Here is a 19870-nt window from a genome sequence, read left to right as displayed (position 1 = left end):
TCATTACGAGATTATAACGAGTAGGTACTGTTTCTATCGATCTTCTATTAAATTCATTTTTTGCAATTTCACTCCAACTCCTTCGCTAATTTTTTATAAGAATAGTATGACATAACCTTGTTCTGTAGGATCACTTTCCTTCGTTAAATCAATCAAATTGCAATAAAGTATCGACCGAATTTTACTAGTAAAGTGCAGCACTCCGTATTTTTGCAATTTTCTCATTCTCTCTCACATAACTGAACTATATCTCTCACTCTGCCCCTCGAATGCAGGATATCCTCCTCCAGCGGTCCTCCAATTTCTCATGAATCGATGCCCACTTCGTCGCTTCCTGTTTCCTCCTCCCATTGTCCCGGCTGGAATCTAATACCCTTGTCGACCGGTCGAGGCAAGCCTATTTACAAAAGGTTTCGCAATTTCAGGGCGTATAGTATACTGTATACGTAGACGGCGTAGCAAAAATCGCGCAAACCATTCATGTCCCTAAAACATAATTCGTCTGCGAAAATGTGTCTTCCTAACAATCAGAATACACACAGAAATTGACTCTCTCAGAAACTCTTCACGACAAACTCGTTTCTGCCTCGTGAGCCTATATCGAGAAATCACCCTTTCTTTCCTCACCCAACCACATATCTACACATCACACAGGATCAAAATCTAATTTAAATTCTGTATGCGTTAGTGCTTTAAGAAGTACCACTGTTTTGAAAGTATTTGAGTGTTTTCACGAAGAATTGATTAATTATTAGCCACATGCAGAGAGCTCCAAACATAAATAGACATTTCTATTAGTCGTTAAATAGTCTAATCGCGAGAAGGAAGGGCTTAATAGGATATCATGAATGAACCTTCTCGCGTAGACGCAAATGGCGGTAACACATCGTCAGCTTCGTGCAGCTCGAGTTCTCGATCTAGTCTCGGCTCGAACGCGTGCACGAGCCTCGTGCAGGACGATTCGGAGCGTGTACGGGAGGTCAGAACGATCTCTTCGTGCCAACTTCATCGACGAGCGTGACTCGCCACGTATTGAGTCACACTACGCTTTCATAGAGCAAAAGAGAAACAGAGAGAGAGAGAGAGAGAGAGAAAGAGAGAGAAAGAGGGCGAGTCGAAAGGGGAGGGTCGGGAGGAGCGGGGAGGAACTAGTGAATGAAATTTACCGGTGTAGAAAGTTCGCGAGAAAGTCGCCCCGTCGTCGTCTTTTCGTTCGCGAGGCCCACACGTTCGTTCGACGTAAGCCGCGTTCCTTCCATCCTCCTCCGAGCGACGCTCGTCGCTTTCCTTCGACGGGAACGGTGACCTCGTAGGCGGCTTGCCTATAGTTTCGCGGAAAGCATTCGCTTATCGTGGCTGCTTACGAATGCGCTGGGCGTGAATGGTATTCGCTGGAGTTGTTGCTTAAGAATTAGTTGCCAGCGAAGTTTTCGTTCGGGGTAAATCAGGCTTCGGGAGATTTCGTTTCGTGTAGTATTCTCTCGAGATAGACTCTTGGATACATTCACTGTCGCCGTAAAATAATTATCAAGAAAGTAACAAAATCTCGCCAAGTGCGTGAACAAGAGCAAGAAGGAAAATATATATAGTATAGTATTCTTTCTAGATAGACTATTCGCTGTGTTTATTATTGCTATAAGGAAGCTTAGAAAAAGTAACGAAATTATGCCAAGTATATGAACAAGTGCAAGATGAAAAATGTGTATAGTATAGTACGTATTCTCTCGAAATAGAATCTTCGTTATATTCAGTTCTAAGCTCCAATATAAGGTGTGCCAGGATATGGTTCGACTTTCGAGTGAAATTTTCCCTATTTGAAATGATGTAAATTAAATTAATTCGTTGCAGGCGCTGAAACTTGACACTATAGGAAATATACTAAGTGATTATTTCAGATCGAAGATTATATATCGGTAAATGCATATTTATGAAACAGGTTCAGTAGATAATTATATTTTCATTTGTAATAGTATGTACATAAAAAATGGTGTACATATTATGATTATTTAATTAATAGTTTTAGCGTGGAATGCACTAGTGGTGGGCTGTGGTTCGTTAATATCTATTTTATTACACTATTATTAAGCAACATTTCCACCACTGAAAGAGATATATGACTCTACGACTTTCTGTTCAAGTTTCAAAGCAGCATCGCTCTCGAATGTTTTGTTCGACATTTGAATTAAAACTCGAACTTCGAGATTCCACTGCAATATAATTTATAATGAAAACAGCTGTTCAAAATTAATTTTTGCATGAATATGTCGCTCTTCCCTCGTCTAGAATTCTAAAAAACACTGTCTATCTATCTTCGTTGAGTATTCCAATACTTCCTATCCTTTTCACAGTGCCTGAAACCTAAATTCAAGCGAAACTTTTCATCGAGTAATCGAATCTGTCCCACGAGTAGTCGTTCTCCGTTCGAGGTAAGCGGAGGGCGCATGCGCACGCGCGAGACTCGCTCACCAACACCAGCGCGTCCATTCGCTTCGACGGTAATAGCAATGAATGCCATTCGGTGTGGTTTGACGTACCTGGACGACTTCACCGCGCATGCGTCCGCGCGTTTGCGTGGATGCGTCACGTAAGAAGCTCTCCTTCTCTCTTTCTCACGTTGGAAATGTGGGCCGATTCACGGTGCCGCTCGCTCGAATTCCGTCGAACGTTTCCTTCTTTTTCTCTCCCCTCGCGAAACGCGGAAAGGTCGAGCGTGTAGCCATAATGAAACGAAGCGATGAATCGAGAGCGTCGATATCTGAATGGGAGAGACTTCGATCGTTTCGAGTTGTAGCCGAGTCACTCCGTGTACCAGGAAACGAGATGTGACGCGTTGCTTTGATTATAGGTAATTGTCGATTAGATACACGCGATAGGGACCGTGTGGCGCGTTTTTAATTCCGAGCTGACCAGTCGTGGACGAGATAAGCCGAGGAGGACAGGAAAGATTGAATTTTTGATTGGGAAACCTTGAGACGGGGATCGAGATATAAGGTGCCCTGAGAAAACAGTGACACTTGTTTTAGAGTATGTAACCTGTAGAGTATTACTCGCTATGTGCTCATTCGTCAGTTCTTACTATTACAATCTTTTTTTAAAAATCACTGCTGTTTTCTTTTATCGACCTTTCGAAGGGTTTACGCTATATAAGCTCGTTATAGATAATCAGAGATGAGACTATAGCGAGTATTGTGTTTTATAAAGAGTCTCTGCTTATTCACAGTCGCTGTTGTCACTTTTTTGTTAGGGAATTTTGCAATGTAGGTGCTAATCTTTTTTTTTTGGAGCACCTTGTATAATCCTCGAGCATACTTTCGAGCCAACTTGTATAAGGCGATTTGCACGGCAACTTGCGAGGCAAGATATCGACGCGATGACGCGCGTCGTGACACAGATACACGCGTCTATGATCGCACACACGCGTACGTGTACGTTAGTCTCGGTCTGGCATGAATGAAACCATGATTTCCACGCGTGGCGCATAGGTAAGTGACTTGACTGGCGCTATGCTTGGCTCAACGATCACAAAGATTAAGGTTCAACCTGGTCTTCCGTGATCCCAATTCTACAGAGCGAACCATGCTGGTGTTGCTAACCACATTCTCGGGAATTATTTAATAATAATAATCAAAAATTTAAATACTCTCTTGGAAATTATTTTCAATTTTTAGCTATTCACATTTCTACATTGTCAAATCATGCTCAAATTTCTAGATATTCTAAATATTTAGATATCTAGGAATTTAGGTATTCTTTTCAGGTTTTCGGAACTAGGGCTCAAAGAGAGGCTAGATTTATTTAGAAATATTCCAGGATCAGTACTACCACAATCGAAAAGAGAGAGCTCGTCGTAGGTACTCTAAAATGCAAAATGCTTCGAACAATTTTGCACAAGTCTTGTAGACGTTTCTCATCAAGATACGAAACACAGAAGGATCGTACGCTATCTCGTAATAAATACAGAGTTATGAAAGCGTGCGTGGTAGTCTTGACATCATCCTCGAGAAGCTGAATGAAAAAAGCGAATTTCGTTATCGAATTCCTGAATCGCGTGTATCGTACCGTTCGAGTGTTATCGCAATTTTAAATGTTTATGGATCGAAGTGGCCACCTCCTGTTATGTCAGTTAACCTAAACTTTTCCGTTTTCCTTCTTTCTTTTTCGCGTTGGTCGACGCATTTGCGATTCGCTATCCATATCAGACGGAGCCTTGAAATATGCGATATCGAAAGGTGACTCGGCCTGATTAGGTGATTCCGATTCAATGATGGTGAATCGATAAGAATCCTCATTCATTAACATTCTCCGCGATAATCAGGGAGGACTGATATCATTATCGATCCTTCTATTTGTAAAGCCTTGAAATTGGTTTTAAAAGCTGAAGCGAATCATCGACCCGAGGTGTGGAATATGTTTAAACATAGTAGACCACAGTTGAGCATACTTCAATATAATATAGTTAATATAATATAGTTATATATTATATAAGTTATATATTATACAACTATATTATATTATAGTGTATATTATATACACTATATTATATTATAGTATATTATATTATAGTGTATATTATATACACTATATTATATTATAGTATATTATATTATATGAATATAATATTATATTGATTGATATTATATGAATTTTGATTTGTTTGATTGATTGATATTATATGAATTTTGATTTGTTTGATTGATTGATATTATATGAATATAATATAATATAGTTATAGCGTCAATTATAGTTGCCTATGATATAAATGAACATTATTAAGTATAATTGTCCACCCCTGGAATTAACTATAGTTTTTGGTTATATAGTTGACGACAGTATAGTTAACTATAGTTGGCGACGATATAGTTAAGTATAGTAGAGAAGAGTATAGTTAACATTTACTGTTGACAATATAGTTGAACACAATGGATGAGAGTGTTATTAATCGTAGTTGTTGAGAATATTGTTGAGTATAGTTAATGAAAGTATAGTTAATTATAATTGTTGGTAATATAGTTGAGTATAGTTAAGTACAGTCTATTATAATTAGAAACAGTATAGAACATTATAGTTGAGTATAGTCGAGAACAGTATAGTTAACCATAGTTGAGTATAACAACGCCAGAAATGTTTCGTTTCCCTCTCCAGGGGTGTCCTAGTCACGAGAAAGTAGACTACAATCGAAATCGATCATACTTGGCACGACGATTATGAATCGCTGGAAAAGTATGCACATACGATCGACGAGAACGACAAAGACTACGGTTCGTCGGTGGTTGTCGGTGCATTGTCATTCGGTTCGCGTACGTGATTTCCTCCTAAGGGACGAGGTGAAGCCAGTGACGTAAAACACGATGCGAAACGTGATTTTCCGACATTCTCGGTGGAACGTATCGCTCGCTGAATAATTCGAGCTACGTTCGAGATACGCGACGGCGATATTCATTCTATCGCGAAGATACCTCGTATTGTTGGAAACCAACGTGTCTTGTTTTCCTTTCGAGCTCGATAACGATAGAACCGACGATAAACATCGATAAAATGCGCCTGCAGCGTCTAGAAAAATGTGAAAACCGAACTCTCTCCCCGCGACGACCGAGAGGGGATACTGTTGCTTTGAAACGCTGCTCGGCACGAACTACTAACTCCTCGCTCTTCGCTGTTCCCCCTTTTGCTTCCACCCCCCGTCTGAAGCAACGAAAACCGCGGCAGCCGACGCATGAATGGTTGCAGGCTTAAAAATTCTAGTCGTGCACGCTCCTCGCGAACACCGCCTCTCTTGTGCCCACATCTCGCAATCTTCAGTCGTCGATCTTTGAGGCTCCGTTTTCGAGTGGTCGGTGGATCTGTTTTGTTCTTATGTAACGCGGCGCAGCTCGACGAACAAGCGCTGCCGCCGATTGCACCGGCGATGATCGTCGAAGACGCCCGGTGTCCTTGAGCGACACGTGCCCGGAATAACGAATCGAGGGAACACGTGCAAAGTCGTAAAAGGAGTGGTCGGTGTGTCGTAGCCAGCTTAAATCATCCGCCAGCCACTCGTCGTTGCTATGCAGCGATAGTACGGTCATCGAGCTTGATGCATCGAGACGTTTCTAAATGGTGCGCCTTCCATGCGCTTTCCACCCGTTCTTCGTCGTTGGGGCATTCTGTCAGAGCCCCTAGACTCGAGCAGGAAATATCCATAATATGGTAATCTCGATTCGAGCTGCTCGGCGACCTATCCCACTGCCGCGATACTTCACGATGCTTCTGGAGACGTATTTGAATCTCTAATGGGAAACGTGGCTCGGGACTTCCGTGAAGTACGGTATTCACTCGAGTTCAACGCGATCAGTACCTATGCGCTGAACCTTGAAATTATTTAGAGACGAGGCTTACGTGCTCTATCTGTACTCGTGTTTTTTGATAAGAGACTGGGTTAATATGTATATGAGTTGACTTTAGGAACGTGTCGCTGGATGTAAACTCGGGGGGTGGGAGACGTGGAAACACTGTAATTCGATTCTCTTTTGGATTGCTGTCCCAGATAGCACACGACGTCTTGAAGACGTCTATTTTATGTCTACTTTATGCCTGAACGTCTTAAAGACTTGCCAAATTTATGTTCATAAGACATCTTAAAGCTTCACTACATGGATGTCTTAAAAACTTACATTTTTGGATATCTTAATATTCAAATGCTCCTAAAATAAAATGTTTCCTCGACATAGATTCTTTCCTCCATTAACAAAATTTATTTAAATACTATTGGTCATGTTTCAGAGGTCAGCTCATGCTCATTGCATCCCACTTTGGTCTTCCAAAAAATTCTGAGTGACGAGGCTCCTTCGCCCCAAATAATTTCAATCTTTAAGAAACGTGATACCAAGGAAATTCTGTATTCAAATACTGAATTATTCGAATAATCCCAGCTCTATTCCGGACACTCCGATCGCGTCCTTTGACGGAGCAAGCCTCTCTCTCCCCTCCCAGTTTCCTCTTAACAGAAGAACACCGCCGTTATGCTATCTTGGTGTTTGCCAACCCCGTTATCTCTCAGTTCCTCCGTCTTTGATCTCCCCTCTTGCTCTCTTCGTGCTTCTCTTTAGCCTCTTCACGTCCCCTATCTCTCTCTGCGGCACAGCGTTCTTTCTGTCGCTCGTATTCTACCCTCCCTGTCCGTCATCGTTTCATCAACTCGCTCCTGCTCGACCACCGAACGCAATCTACGATCATCGTTATGCGCTGTCGCGTCATATCCGGTCCGACCGATCGCTGCCCGTCTATCCTTTCCTCCTCTCGATCCCGACTCTCCTCTCCGCTGGATCTCTTCTCCCTGGCTCGTTGACTCGTCGATCGTGCCGTCAACTCGACAATCATCGTCGTTAACTTTCTTCTGCGTTTCGAGTTCTGTTTCTTTTCGTTCGTGTTTCAGACGACGCTGGAATAATTCGTTCGAGGGATGTGGAATTGAGGATGGAAGAAATTGAAATGGGTAAATGTTTCGGTTTGTGCTGATGAGGTGGAGAATGCTTAAGTGGAGTTTGTTCCTTCTAATTTAAAGTCTAATGCCAGGACCATTTTGAGTCGAAATAGAATTAGGAATAGAATTTTTATTCGAAATTAGTTTTGGGAAGGAATTATATAGAAATTTTGAGTATTAGGTACTTTATTTCTTTTTAGTTTGTTGTACACCTGATACATGCGAGAAATGTATTTTTTATATGGTTCTTAAGGTAAGTGTCCTAGTACCTGAACAAAAATGCTAATCTTATTTCATTCTGAGCTTGAATTTTAATGTACCTAATAAAAGAACAAGAAGTAGTATCATAAAATAGTATGTATATTCAGTTACTGAGATGCATTTCAAGTATCTGGAAGTGTATAAAAATAGCTGAAAAGGTTGTCCAGGTAGTGAGACATTTACCTTACAAATGAATTTATTATACTGTACTGTGTACTGTATTTCAAAGTGACCCTGCATTCCTCGTACGAGGATTAAACTAAACAATTTTTGCCCAAGTAAGTTGAAGCTATAGTATCATGAAAAATTAAGAAGTCCCCTGAAAAGCATTAGAAACAATGCCTTTCAGGAGACTTCTCGTGGAAACGTAGAAAATTAGAAATCCTCTTTCTGACTCCAATTTATTTATCGATGACTAATTCCCCTTTCACCAAAGCCAAGCTGCCAGGGATAGTGAAAGCCCTACGTGACACAAGCTCCTGAATAACTATAGCCAATAGGTAATTAATGAGCAAACGCTAACTATTGCCGAGTCTTCTCGCTGCAAGTGTTCCACGCGAGAGTCGTACATCGGGGCTGGTTTATTGCCAAGAGGATATCGTGTGTCGTGGTCGTGTCCGGATCGAAGATCGACCGGAAGTCGAGCGGTGAGGACGAAAGGGAGGGAAAAGCAGCGGAGAGGACTCGCTTCGGTTTATGGTTCAACGAATCTCAGCCTCCCGGCGAATCAATTTATTGCCACTGTCGCTGAAGCCACTGATGCCGCGATACCTTTATTGCGGCCACGAATGATGCGCTCATAAACGAACCGTAAAACGATCGGTTACGTAAGGCGACGATAAAGAGATATTTCACCGCGCGAGCCGCGACTTCCTCGATGGTACATCCTCGATTCGTTAACCCGAGCTTAGGTGCATAAATTTCAACGAATCAGAAAAATCCATCGAAACAAGTACATAGTCAGTGGCTTTGATATAAGCCAGTGACTCCCAGGGGCGGATTCAAGTTTTGCGAGGCCCTGTGCTGGGCAACGCGGAGAGGGGGGATGCTGTAGTAAAATATTCCTATTAATAACTATTTCCAATTCTTGGACGAAAGTAATCTCCTAAGTTTCATAGTAGGTGTGAAGAAAACCATTAATAAACCGAAAATAATTTTTGTTCTCAAATATTTCTGGAAATTTATTTTAGTGTAGGATCTCTGTAGGTATATGTACTGTTGCATCAATATTTCTCCTACTTGTACACTCTAATATGTGAATCGAAGGATTGTATTATATCTCGTTAATAATGAAATAAATAAATACATAAATAATGCCTAGTGACTCGTTATGGATAATAACATTGACTTGTTATATTTAACTAAAACGAACATAAGCTAGCCAGCTTATAAGGAATAAGTAATAATTTCCGAAGGCCAAACTAAGTGTCGACAACTATAACACTTTCTGTGTTATCAGAATCGAAACAGGAGTAGAAAAAGTCTTCACGAAGTAGAATCGTCAAAATAACTAGACGCGACTTCGTAAGAAGTAATATTGTAAACATAAACAAGAGATAATTTTCTACACCATGATACTAGTAATTCTCGCTTGGGATAACTTCTTTTCGATTTATCGAAGATAAGATAAGGAATGTTTAGAATAACTGCGAGCTTATATCGAGACGTCCGACGCGAATAGAGTAAATTATACAAAGACAAGAAGCACTCCAATTTTTTTATTCGGTCAGTCCATCGTATCTGCTTGATTAATTTTCAAATTTTCTCTCTATCGCGCTGCATCGCTGGAAACTCGATCTATCGATCTCTCGATCGAGCAGCGTCGCGTATTCGGTGGCCGTTTATCTCGACGAAGAGGCATTTAAAAAGAGAGGGCAAAGGAGGCGATTCCGTCGGTGGAGGTTTCGAAACCGCTTTTTCTGCGCTCTGTTCCCCGGCCTGGCCCACATGGCTGCGTTCCTCTATCGCGCGGAACGGCGCAGTCTTTATCGCTCAGAACACTTTTACGAATTGCCGCGATAAAGGCCAGACCGCGGCTATGACAGCGATACATGGCCGGGGAATCGAGGTGCGCGACCTCTGCGCCGAGTCGAGAACGAGAACCACGCGTTTCGCCGTTTCCCTTTCGCCCCCTCGCCTCGTCGACCACCCCTCTCCCTCCTGCGTCTCGTCCCCTTTCCTTTTCTTCTCGATTCTTGGCCTACACGTGGTCGACGAACGGGGCGATCCGTTCTTCGTGAGCTTTTCGAAACTCGTTCGATACACGTCATCGGACGTACATTTCTATTTCATTTTTCTCTCGGGCGTTGCTGGTTCCTTGACGAGGACCCTGAAGGCTGCCCTTCAGTGACCAGCAAGTGGGGTAAGGGTACCGATTATTCTTGCGTGTTGATTCATTAATACTCTGACCTCCCTTTTATTTTTACGTGTAGCAAGATGTATTGTTAGATTAAGAATCTATTTTTATTGTTGTTTTTTTCTTTTTTTAAATGGAATTAAATAATTGGCACTCTTGTCCTGGTTGTTGTAGTTGCACGACTCGGATTGAGGTATAGGTTTAAAGGTGCTGAATTTGTAGAGAGCTCATAGAGAAGTAGAGTTAAATTATTCACATTTTTGAAGGAAAAGGAAGAAGTTCACATGTTTTAGAGTTTTTTTCTAAGGAAAGTTATTTAGGTTTTCTATACTTTACAAATGTGCCAATAATTATGAAAGTTGTGTAAAAAAATTGAGTTAGATTAATGATCGAGTTTGATCAAAATATCGTCTGTCTTTTTATCCCTTTGAATTAATTATAATAAAATGGCAAGTATTCCTACACATGATAAGTATACTCGCCAAACTTCCTTAAAGAGTTAATAACTTGGAAGAACTGATCTTGCACAAATTATCCTTAAACAAAACTAGATCTAAGCAAAGAAATGTTCCTTTCCATTTTTCTTTTCCCTAAGTCTCATCCATCAGGATTAGAAAAAGTAATTGTTGTCTCAGCGATTGCATCCCAGTCTGCAATCAAGCTTTATTCATCTACAAGAATCTTCAGAGCTTTCGCGTACACTAAAAATGAAGATATTCGGCGACCTTCCCCCGTCAGAGGTCAAAAGTGCCAATATCCCCGAAGGTATCCGTATCCATTACAGAGGCCATATCGCTTTCAGTCCCCTAAAGGCTTTATCCCCGAAATAAAAGCTCGATCGTTCGCCTCCCTTTTCCCTTGTCGCGGCTCGTCAACGCTCCTACGCTCGACCGTTCTTTGACTTTTCTCTGGCCGTCCTTGAAGCGAAGGGAACGGAACGTTGACCCCCTCGACCGTCCATCTGTCTGCCTGTCCATCCGCCCCGACCGTCCGCTCGCTCGTACGTACGGTCGTTCGAACGTGGTTTCATTCAGAATGCGATGCCAGCGAGATCGACGTTGATATATACCGGATGAGGAATGATGCTGCAGAACACGGAGCAAACACCAACACTGTGGCGGGGCTGTCGTTTCACACTGACGCGCTACTACGCACAGCGTGGCCAGTTTAACTGTGCACACTCGGTTATTTCTTCGACCACAGTAGAGCGTCGATTATTCGAGCTGGATTTTCATCGATCTTTGACATTTACAATGGAAGCTGCCCAGATGGATGATTAGTTTAGAAAAATTAATGGTTAGAAGTTATAGTGTCACTCCTCCTGTAAAGTTATACGAGTGCCATTCATTCGGAAAATTTGAGATTTGAGTCCAGAAAAATGGGGTCAAAGTAGGCTGTAATTTCAGTGTCGAGGAAAACTGTCGAGGTTTGCACTTGCACTGACTACAAAGTACAATTAAAAAGTAAGATTTTAGAAGCATTATGCAGATCAAAGAATCATGTTATGAATTAAAATTTGAAGAATAAAACATACCCTATTAATTTAGTTTTCCTACATCAGATAGAAGAATTAGAAATGCATTAACATACTTATTTGTATATATTAAACATACTTTATTTAAACATACTTTATATCCTATATTACATCCTTTAAAAAATATATACATATACATATATTTATTTCTTACAAAAATGAACAACACATTCAAGTCAAAGGTTAAAATAGTTTCACGCTTGAAACATTAGTACATCGCTCATTTGAAACTGCATAGGTAGGTTATATCGTACTAGCATAGCTTATACATCTTGTCCACATGTGACGTCACGTGGATATTTCATCTTTGCTTTAGGGAAGTTGTTCACACCGTGTCTATAAGTCTACATGGTTTAAGGGTGCCTACCCTACTTTTGAACTGTTAACGCGAGAAAGTTTCTCGTTGCGTCGTCTGAATATCGCGTGTGGCTTACGCAGGCCGTGGCAATATGTTTACGCGCGTAAAACGGAGGTTTCCGGCGCGGCAGTCGCGCGTACACGCATAATGCTCGCGCGTCGAAAATAGTTTTTCAACAGTGCACGAGGGCCAGAGGCACACATGTGCCACGGCGAGGAAGGAGCGTGTGGGTCGCGCGGCTGCGTGGGCTCGTATTTATCTGTAAGCGTGAGTTTACGTATTCACGCGCGTACACGACCGCGCATTTGATAATACGGACCTCTTCGCGTTGGATAATCAGCTCCCAGTCGGCCACGAAACCTTCGATATGTATTCTATTTACTTCGTGCAAACACTGTTCGTTGTGGTCTCGTGAGTTGGATTGGGTACGAGCTTGTATGACGTATTTAACGTTTTCTGAGCGTCGAGGCAATTTATGTGTCGAGGTGGTGAATTTGTTTTGTGGAGGGATGAGATTATAGCGAGTAGTGGTGGATTTGAGATTGCGTGGATATTTCTTTCCTTTTGCTTCTGTGGTTTTTAGTTATATTGTAGGATTTACATTTATGTTGAGGTTGATGTAGAAGTTTCTTGGTCGAGTCCCTTGATGTAGACTCGAAGACACTCCTATTGGCTTTTGAATTTTCTTTTTTCCTTATTTTCCACGAGGGAAAATAGTCACTTTATTTGGTTTAAAAAGAACTTCCTTATCTTTAGTAATCACTGAGCTCTTTCTTACCCTTATCACTTTGACATTGATCACCTCTTGCACCTTATTTTATACAATAAATACTACTCAGTACAATACTGACACTCTTACTAATCACTAATAGCATACCGAACACTCCCACAAAAAGCATATCTCAAAGAAAATCCCTAGAAACCTCCCCAAAATAGAATTCAAATATTCAATACTCACGAGCTTACATCGAGTGAGCCCTTGTATCCCTTCCCCAAAGAAATTCTCACCTGGTCCCTCGTTTCCTGCCACCAAACGCGCTTCTCAGCAATCGCTAGCAGGAAGGTTGAAACTTTCTCAGAATGATTGAACTTCCCCGTAAAGAGGAAGTTCAATCGGTGTCAGATTCTTTCGACGAAATCGTTTTTGTCGGCGGCAGTGTATCGGATGACCCGTGGGCTCGACGAGAAATCGACAGGGTTCTCGGCAAAAACCTCCACGCCGACGATGGGATCGTGCAAGAGGTTGGGCCAGGGGTGGCCAGGGGAAGGGGAGAGGCTCCTGTCAAAGCAAGGATGCTTTTTTCGTCGCGTAGACGCAGAATTACACGCGTTACGCGAGGCGGGAGGTTCACTGGCTGGCAGGCAGAGCTGGCACACGAGAGATGGAATGTGGACACCATATGGCCGAGGATATCTTCGCCCAACCACCCACTCGTCGTCGTGCTCGGTGCCTCTCGTCGACGAGACGTTTTACGAGACGCTCCTGCCCCGCCGATCTCACGAGAAAAGTTCGTTAACGATTCCAGCGTAATTGCGCGCGGGACTCGCAGAATGAAAATTTATAGCCGGTGTTACCACATTCGCGTTACGTGAAATCACTGGCTTGCGCAGAAATACTGTGCAGAGTGTCCGAGAGACGTGGTCTTTGCTTGAACGATGGACGAGAGGATGAGAAAGAGGCTAGGTGGGGACGAGGAATATTATGAAAATTGGTTGAGGGTGTTAGTTATTGACTATATGATTGTAAGTGATAGCAGATATGGCGTCCCTGTGAATGGCTTTTTAGTCTTCTTTATTTTGGATGAAGAGTACTGTTTAGAATAGTGATTATATACAGGGTGATCAGAAACCTTCTGAGTGTTGACAACGCTTATTCTAAGTACTGTTAGTACTGTAAGTGCAGCCAACTATTAGAAGGTTTCCAGTTAAACTGATCACGCTGTACGTTGCTATAAAAATTGTTTAAAGAATACTGCCAACCCTTTGCCATACTTTGACGAGTGTGACTCGTGATCTTGAGAATATCTTCGCTGCCGATTACGCGGTGACGTGTGATGCGAATTCTCCGCAAGTAACCGATCACGCACCATCGCGTGAGGGGTCTATGTTGGCTCAATGGGAGCTCTGTAGTTGGCAGTTTGGGATAGTCACCCCTTTCAAGTCGGCAGCGAAGGTGACAACATTACAGAAGAAAATTGTACATAAAGAGGTTAGGAATGATAACATTCGAATAGATACATAAATCAATTTTCCTCGAGGTGAATGAGTTGTCTCTATTTTAATACTAAGTTCTATTATCATTATTCATGTAACAGATGAAAGATTCCTAGCCCACAGTAGAAGGTAACCTAAAAAGTAAATCGAAATAGCGACGAGTCTACATCGAGTATAAACAGCAACTCCACTGTACCCTAGCTCCGAGGTGACCCCGAGGGTACCATAATTTATTTACGAGCGTAAGGTATCCCGTTCTCGCGCGGGCCGAAAGCGATATTGTAAACGATACGCAAGTGACAATATAAAGGAGGAACCAGCGATAATTGCGGGAGCGATAGCGGAAGGCGTGCGGCAAATAAACGATTGGTTATCTTCTTAAAGCGATCAGGAAGGTGCTCGGTGAGGTTAATCGCTGTCGTAAATCATGCAAAGCCAGCCATTCTTTCCCTCCGAAGATACGATACCCCTCCGAATGATTTTATTGCGCTCTAAATTTGAAACCGATGCCGGGGGATAAAGGCGAAGCGAGCTGGTGTTGCAGGTACGGGAACAGGTAACGTAAGGTGGCAGAAAACTTCGAACGGGACGCGAGAAGGCATGGGATCCGTCCGTCTCCCATTGTCTTCCCTCCTTCCCTCGCTTTTGTGAGGAAATGACTCGCCTCTACCTCGGGGGTTCCTCGAAATTTCTTCCCTGCGACTCGGTGTCATCGTAAACGACCGTGTCTCCTCGAGGGGCTTCGCAGCCCGCGCGGAAACGCCTTGCGAGTCGTTTACGCTATTCGTTACAAGAGATACTTGTTACAAGAGAGGAAAGGAACGGTATTCTGGGAATTCATTCTATTTTGGTTGTATTAGTTATTTTATTTATTCCATTTCTGCACTTCCATCGCGTCCACTAGACATCATACACTTCTGTTACGGGAATATCATTATACGCCTTGCGGGAAACGCAATGGTGTTAATAGAATTTTTGTGAATGTTAAGAAGCTCTGTAAATTTTTGGATATTCTTTCATCGTTCGGTAGTTTTAAGCGTCAGATTCTTTATTCATTGTTCTTTGACTAAATTTTACTTTCTATTGATTTGTAGTCTTCATACAAATTTACTATTTGTAAAGGATTTATCCCATTTATAAATAAGAAATAAATAGACATCTAGGAGATGTCATATTATTCTTCGTGGAGAGCCATATGGAACATTGTATGGTCGATTTAACTCTATCAATAGGTTAATTATGAATGTTAATAATCGTTCAGGATCGCTTCACTTTTTTCTCTCTCATCCAAGTTTAGGTCTGATCTTATCAAACTTTTATCTACTACTCTCTAATGTCTGCATTGTTACTATGTCTGTTATTCTCGTTATTATATCACAGTTATATAACACCAGTCACGAGTTAGTTGACTCTAGGCTTAATGCGTAACAGCTCGTTACCTCATTCACCCTCGATAATTATTAATTTATGTATACCAAAGAGTGTACTCCCGTAAATAAATGAATCATAGCCTCGATATGAGCTGAACGATTTTCTTAAAACTAGGTATTCTTTCACTTTACCTCTGATCCTCCTCTGAGAGAAGGTAAATCGAAATTGCTGCCACCTGAACGAACCTCAGAAGAAGTTTCTCATATTTTCTGACCTCCAAATTGATTCCAAGCGTCGAGCTTGTATCGAGACTGTTGGCAGTGAGAGCAGCTTCCGAGTACACTCGCTTGCAGCAGGGAAGTCGAACACCGTAGCCCGAGAAACATCTGTCGCGACGTTCTCGGTTCTCGCTGCGTGGGGCGCGCGCGTTCCCTGTCGGACGTGACAAAAAGCCGCAACATCCTGGAAAACGACGCCGCGAATATGCTTCTTCATTTCCTTATTGTCGCTGCCACGTAGTCGCCTGTTATTTCGCAGTCGCCATCCCCCTCCTCCTCCCTGCCTCTCTACCTACGAAAATGATTCCTCGGTCGAGACGATTCGCTCAGCATCGGCTCGTTCATAACAGATGTTAATGAATGGAGCCACGTTCAATGGGGCCTGCGGCGTCTCTTCGTGACGATTGAATTTTTCAATTGACCGTAGAGCACGTGATTCGCGCGAGTCAATAGCGAGTCGATACCGTGCGCTTCCGTTCGGCGAAGCGGTTCGCGGAATCGAATCGTTGATAGATGGATTCGAGAGCGGGGATATCAATGAATGGTACGTTAAATGAAGGTTTATCGACGGCACGGCGTTAGAGCCTTGACTTTGTCGCGAAATAGAGTCCCCGTTCGAAAGATAGCAACGCGGTGAGCTCGCGGCGCATCGTGAGACCACTATAGCAGTCCCCGCTCGGAGCCGCGCGATCTTGACACAGCGAGAAGCAGAATTCTCATTAAAATAACTTCACGGAGCGTCTCTAATTTTATCCCGCTCGCGTGGACGAGCTTCGCGCGACACGGCCCGTTGAAAGAAAAATATTTTGGATCGCTGTCAACTTTCTCTTTCCCACTGTCCCACCACGCTCACTTTTCTCATTTTCGCGGCAATTCCGTTTCGAAGTAAGAATGGCTCGATTCATCCTCAAGAAACGAATTATTCGGTGGATCAGTTCTCCTCCGTGTGGTGTTCTACGGTGTTTATATTCGCTATACGCTCGTTACTAGTTCTGAGGATTGTTTCTTGGAATGTTTTTCTTTTCTTCAGTCTCAGTTTCGAGAAAATTGACTCCAATCGCTATTGCATAAACTGATGTCAGATATCTGTTGACTACGCGTTATAAGCTCCTCAATAGTAAGAGTTCACAGAACTGTTTCGATTAGTGACTACAGTTAATTCATATTCATTGCACTCTGCAATCCTCATGCGGGTAACAAGTTATGAGACTATATTGAACAGTAATTTGAAAGTTCAAGTGACACGTGTTACGCTTTATAAGCTCTTTGACAGTTAGAAGCCACGTGACTATATCATTTCATATCTATTAGACTGTACAAGTTTCTTGTTAGCTAGAAATGACGAGACTATATCGAATATTGTCTACAATTCAGCTACACGCTATAAGCTATTTGCTGGTAAAAACTCGTGACTCTATGTCAAGTAAAGACAGCAGTCAACCCATATCTATGACACTCTGTAAGCTCCATATTACTAACACGCCGCGAGTCTATATCGAGTAGTGTCTATAATCGTCTCGATTCAAATTCGCCCGAAGCCGTTCTCGTCCACTCCCTCGAGAATCGGAAACGCTCGAAATAAACTAGCCGCTTTGACGCGCGTACACGCCATTCGTTCTCGCGAGACGTCCCTCGCTGTATTAAGTCGACCGCGTCGGCACCCATTCGCTCCTAATGCTCCTCGCGCCTCGACGTTTCGCTGTCCATTTTGCTTGCCCCCGTTATGTGCTCGTACCGTTGACAAGAGACTCTTTGTTGGGAACCACGTCCTCGATGGGTGAACTTTCAACGACGCCTCGCCAACGATCGATCATTCTTCTTTTAGTATCGCGGCCGCGGATTAGAATTGATTTTATACAGAAACTTCTTAGCGCGCAGATGTTTGCTCGGAGGCGAGCCAAGCCCTCGTCAAAGTTTACTCGGCTGTTCGCTCGCTCGCCTCGCTTAGCGTTCCTGCGCGCTTGTCTTTCCACGCTTCAGTAGCGTGGCGAGGAGCCCTGGGTGCCCTGCTCGAAATATGAACACACTTTTAAGTGAACTGTATTTCAGTATCTTCGACCTATTTAGCGATTCCTTAGACTGGGTTACTTTAAGTTTTGCTGTTAATTAGGTTAATCCAGCGCTGGAGGAAGATGTGCCTATTTCAGGTTTTGAGGTTAAGCTTTTTTTCAGACACTTTGGATACGCAAAGTATCCCTATTTTTTAATCTTATTCTAGTAACGTTTATGGTCGTTCAGTGTATAGAGGATATTGATCATTCAGACTCCTGTAGGCACTATATGAATAAGGAATAGGTGTCTTTGATGGAAGGTAAAGACGCTCGAATTCGCGCACGAAGATCGTTCCGCGTGTCTGAAGGCAATTGTCAGCGATAAGCAGGCGATATAGTATATGCAGTTCGGACACGGTATCGCTGTCGATGCGACGCGCGAGATACACCGAAAGAAATATTACACTTCGAACGCGATAGCTGCCGTTTATCTGCACTATTTAGTTTTCGTATGGCAACGCGAGGACCGCGACCCGGAACTGCGGTGTTACGCAACCCTGTGGGATCTATCGTTGACACACGATCGACGAGACCCGCGCGATGAATAGATAATTAGCAGCATAATTCGCTGGACCCTGGCTTAACTGTACCTAGAACACATCACTCGGTTCTCTACTAACCTATGCACTCCGTTTTCCACTCACAAACATCTCAGTCACAGCTCGAAAACAACATAGAAAATGAAAAATTCTACTTGAAATGAAACCTAGAAAAGTAAACCACAAATATTTCCTTCTCTTCAAAAAACACAATTTTCTACTTGCAACATCTGATAGCCTTCTCGTCTGGTAATATCCCAATTCCCCAGCAATGTCCCCAAAAGAATCAACCCTGAAACTCCCCATCTCGATTTCCCCCGAAATTCCCCACGAGCTTTGTAGCTACGCTACTGGCATCTGTCGTGCGGATGTGTGTCGGTGGTGGGGGTACGGGTGAGTGGGAGCGACGTGACTAGTTGCGCGACTGAGTGAACGAACCAGAACGCCTGTGCGCGAGCAGGACGGGGCACGCTGCGACAGAGAGGCAAGAAAAGAGACAGTCTTTCCTAGGTCCGATGGGAGGGGGGAGCGAGGGTAAGGACAGAGAAGGACGGCGAGGGAAAGGTGGCGTGGCGAGACGGGAGCGAGGGAGAGGGATGCCAGGCGGCGAAGCGAGACAGACGGAAGGTGGCACGGTCAGACAGAGAGGGAGATGAATGAACGTGCGTACGCGGTGGCGGGAGAGAGAGACGCGACCACGACGACGATCGACGGTGCGCGATAGTCGAGAGGGAGAGGGACAGACGATCGAATGAATGAACGGTGCACGACGAGGACAGAATTAATGAGTGGGATAAATATAGAAGCGCGTAACGCGGCAGAACGAGACGACCTATCCCTTCCTCTCCTTCCGTTTTCTATCCGCGCCCTCTCTCGTCCTTTCGTTCGCTCGGCCACTTCGACTCGCCTTGCACGATCGAACGACCCGCTCGTAGAGGTGGGCCTCGATGCAAAACCGAGCCGAACGGAACGAAAGGATTCCTCGGCGTCGTAGTACGCCGCACGCTTACCGTTCACGCTGTTCACGCTGAATCGACGCTGCACCGTGAACATGCCAGGCTCCTCGATAGCATCGTAGGTCGATTCATTCAGCCATGATCCTGGCGGAGCGTTCCACTCGTTATAGGCTCGTAGCTGATTTCTTTCGTTCGCGGGATTATTTTTGTTCTCTGCTTCACTTTCGTCCTTGAGGTGAATGTGTATCAGTGAAGAGACATGAGGTTTTCGTAGGGATGAGGTTACTGCGCTGTATAAGCTCGTTATTGGTGGAGTCGTGAGATTATAGGGAGTGGATAATGTGTAGGGGATTTGAGGTTTCAATGTTTGTCTTGCATTTTTAGTATTAGGAAATTATAGGGTTTACGCGTTATGAGCTCGTGAGTCCAGCAGCGAGATTATAGAGTGTACGGACTGTGTTCTTGTCAAGTCAGTGTATTCTTTGCTGGAGGT

General features: G+C 43.3%; 1 protein-coding gene across 1 annotated transcript in view; it reads left to right on the top strand.

The window, feature by feature from the left end:
- The window catches only part of Sty (sprouty signaling antagonist), a gene marked incomplete at its 5' end in the record, with an annotated part of 32231 nt that overhangs the window by 1792 nt on the left and 10569 nt on the right, over nt 1-19870 (top strand). The window lies entirely within an intron of this gene.

The sequence above is a fragment of the Calliopsis andreniformis genome, chromosome 1, assembly GCF_051401765.1.
Source record: "Calliopsis andreniformis isolate RMS-2024a chromosome 1, iyCalAndr_principal, whole genome shotgun sequence".
Taxonomy (NCBI): Eukaryota; Metazoa; Arthropoda; class Insecta; order Hymenoptera; family Andrenidae; genus Calliopsis; species Calliopsis andreniformis.
The sequence above is the reverse complement of the archived record's forward strand: the minus strand, read 5'-3'. Positions and strand labels throughout refer to the sequence as shown.